The 3,830-nt window shown below is 37.2% G+C and overlaps 1 pseudogene; it reads right to left on the bottom strand.

Annotated features, from left to right (window-relative positions):
- Positions 1 to 1,077: 1,077 nt before the first annotated feature.
- Positions 1,078 to 3,607, bottom strand: LOC116582417 (annotated as a pseudogene).
- Between the last annotated feature and the right edge of the window lie 223 nt (positions 3,608 to 3,830).

The raw sequence follows: 3,830 nt of genomic DNA, 5'->3' as shown, positions 1-3,830 counted from the left end.
GTTATGCTGAAAATAAAAAATAAATAAAAAAAAAAGAATAGTGCATGCTACTTTTTTTTTTTAAGGAATGAACAAAATTTGATTTTTTTGTTTTAGATAATACTTAAATTTTAAGAAAGCTAAAATTTTAAAATTTAAAACATGTAGGCCAGATTTATGTATACATTATATTTATGTAATGATTCTAATTTTACTTTTCTAAGAGCAGTTGCCCAGGAGGAAAGAAAGGTAACCTGTAGTAGTCTTTGGGGCTTGTACCATCTTCTCAGGGCAGGTGTCTCATATCAAACCAAAGAATAAAAGTGAAGAAGCAAGGTTCCTTTCCCTCCCCCTCTCCACTGCTCCCTCTTGTTTTTATTTGAAGCATTTCTAAACAAAACAAACAAACCAACCAACAAACAAAAAACCAAATGCAAAATTAGGTTTAGAATAAAAAGCTAGGTGACTACCCCAATTCAGAACTGTGTTTCATTAGAGGAGACTTGGCACAGGCAGGACATGAATTGCCCCTCATCTACAGGGACAAAGTGACAGAAGTCTAAGCCACACATAAAAGTCATTTGCAATCTCTGAACAAAGACATAGCTAGGATAAACTGCAAAATGAGTGGATTTGGCCAGACTGGCTATCACGTGGCTTCCAGTCAGGAAGACTAGCTTCTAAGCTCAGCTGGGAAGACTCACCCTCTCTGCTAAGGCAGGTGCAAAATAGAAAGTCCATCATGTTCAGGCACTAAACTTCTGTTACAAAAAAGAACTATACTGAGAGTAAAGTAGATCAATAAAGTGAAAATGTTTACCATACTTGTGAGGTAAAGTAATAGTCAATAGTTTAGAATTTATGTATGCTATAAAACAGTGTGGCCAGCTATAGTCCTAAACAAATAAACCAAATACAGTCCTGTAAGGATATTAAATTTGAGAGTACACCCAGTGAATTACTAAATCCTGAAAGCCCATAATCTGCCTGTCCATTATATAGTTTTTTCCAGGTCACCAGGGTTTTTCCAGGGTGTTTCTTGTTTCATAGAGGCTCTGAAAAACTTCTTCTTCTTCTTTTTTTTAAGGTATTAAGAATTTATAAGCCAAAAATTTTAAACCCTAATGTTATAGGCAAATCTTCATTTTTATAGAATATAAAACTCTGCTTCTTCCACTTCTAATAGCTCATTAAGGGAAGCCACTACTAGATCATGTCCCTGCAGCATTTCCAGGTAGCAGAGCACAGCTCACTCAGTCCTTGGGAATGTCATACAGGAGTGATGAGCTTCAAGCCTTGCACTTCTGGCATTCCACTTATTCTAGGAATTGGGATGATTCGTAATTTGATACCAGAATGATTATCCTCTTCTGCCTTGGTTATTTGGTGGGGGGGGGGGTGTTGCTGTAACGCGTTCTCTTTCTTTTAAAGACAAGACATTTCAAATTCCTTCTTACTGGCATGCTCTTCTATGGATGTTATATGCATTTCGGCAACTACAAAGGCATAGGTCACTCCCTCTGTGATTCTGTTTGGGTCTGGCAAATATTAACAACTTCTGACTTGTATCGGTGTTGCCCCATTTCTAACAGCATCTTCTTACAGCCCAATAATATCAAAAGTGCCTTTACTTGCCAACCACTTTGCTTTGCAGATTCAGAATTTACCAGATTTTTTCAGCCTCAGGAACACCAGACAATATGGTAAATATTTAATTAGAAAGTACACCCCCTTCAATGATCTGCAGACATTGTTAGAGTGTTATTAATTTTATAGTACAGTTCAAGTTATACTTTCTTTCTTTTTTTTTTAATTTTTTATTTTTTATAAACATGTATTTTTATCCCCAGGGGTACAGGTCTGTGAATCAGCACTCAAGTTGTACTTTCTTTTCTTCATCTTTTTCCATACTCTTCCAGAATGAAATATTAATTCCCTCTATTATTTTTCTTTTTAAGATCCATAGAAGACTCGGGTGCCTGGGTGGCTCAGTGGGTTAAGCTGCTGCCTTCGGCTCAGGTCATGATCTCAGGGTCCTGGTATCGAGTCTCGCATCGGGCTCTCTGCTCAGCAGGGAGTCTGCTTCCTCCTCTCTCTCTCTCTGCCTGCCTCTCTGCCTACTTGTGATCTCTCTCTGTCAAATAAATAAATAAAATCTTTAAAAAAAATCCATAGAAGACTGTTTTTAGATTTTTTGCCTTAGATTTCTGCCATTCTTCTAGTTTTTTTTCCCTCAATCCTCTGCTTTCATCTTCTTGATATTTGGATTAGTTTGGGTCTCATTTGGGACTCTTCTTGCATTTACAGGTTGGTCACCATATTGAGTTTTGGGAGCTGTCTTATTGAGAAACTGGTTCCAGGGAAGAATATTTTTTTCAATTTGGAGTCCAAATTCTGTGCTTTGCGATGATAGCTGCTGATGCATTTATTCCCATTAGTGCTGTTTTCTGTTATGTTAGGGGTGTTTGGAATGACTGAATTAAAATTGCCAACTGTCAAATTAGGATTTTGGCTTAAGGTTTTTGATATTTTGCAGTACATGTGATGTCTGAGATCTAAAACAGTTTTAGTGGATTTCTGGTCTTGCTTAATGTTTGGATGTCTTTTACTAGAGCCTCCCTGAAGCACACTGGGGCATGTCCAAGATTTGGTTTGCCTTACTTCTTTGTTCAGTAACAGTGTGTGACTGTACCTTAATTTCATTTTGTCTTTTTTATTTATCCTTATTGACCTTTATATCCTTTATGTCCTTGACTACTTGTTTCTTTGATGTCTGAGTCCTACTAAGGGTCTGAACGTAATAAGAGGGAAACTGGGGAGTTTTTCTCCTGGTCTTACAAGATTTGGTCCTCTCGAGAGTTGCTGTGACTTTACTGATGGAATCTTAATTTGTGTTTATTTAACAAACTATCTATTACTTCTTTCAGAACAGCACTATTCCCTGAACTTTTGCCCAAGGCTTGTTTAGGATCCAAATTGCTTTTGGTTTGATTATAGGAGTTAGTCTTTGGTTTACCTATTATCCATCATTCAGCAATTTGTCTTCCTTTCAGAGTCTGAGAAAGTTTGGGGCAAGTTTCTTCGTGTTTATCTCTTTTAGAAAACTGTCTAAGGATTCATTTCAGCAAGGTTATTATCCACAGGGTCAGCACATGTAACATTTCCTTGATCTGCTACCTGCTGTCTTGAAGTTTTCAATTCTTGTATATTTGGTGATGCCACAGCTTTTCTAAACAGTTCTCCAGTAATGAATGAACCAGCTTTATGCTGTTCTTGACTATTGCTGGAAGGCTTACAGTTTAAGTTAGAAGACGTACATCCTGAAGTCAGCCTTTGGCCTAGAAGTTCAGGTGGCTCCAACTTTGGCTTCTGGATCCTGTGATACTGGCAGGTCTGGGCTGGAATTTAATGTCAATGGGTCTTACATCTTTGATAGGCAAAGCAGCATAATTTATAACATCCTTTTTGAGTATAATAATAGATTTAGAAGGTATAATATTCAAACAATTACTCTTAGCTTTTTAATAGGCTTGGTGTTGTGGCACTTCAGTATTCCCTTGGCTGCTAGGTACTCCTGGAGCTTTCTGTGCTACTCTTTAGCAGCTGTGGATGGCCCCAGTGGCACCATAACTCTTATGTGACAGTTTTTCTTCCATTTTTTTAAAAAAAAATTAATTGTTTAGAGTATCTTTCATGGAACCATCTAAAGGATCTTCCTGAAAAACACTTAATCCTTAGTTTAAGGGCCAATTTCAATGATAGAACAGAATCAAAAGTTGCTAATTTTAATGGGAAGAAGAAGTTTAAAAGGGACACCTGAATTGATGAACCTTGATAAAAACCTGTGTCTG

Source organism: Mustela erminea, chromosome 2, assembly GCF_009829155.1.
Source record: "Mustela erminea isolate mMusErm1 chromosome 2, mMusErm1.Pri, whole genome shotgun sequence".
Taxonomy (NCBI): Eukaryota; Metazoa; Chordata; class Mammalia; order Carnivora; family Mustelidae; genus Mustela; species Mustela erminea.
The sequence above is the reverse complement of the archived record's forward strand: the minus strand, read 5'-3'. Positions and strand labels throughout refer to the sequence as shown.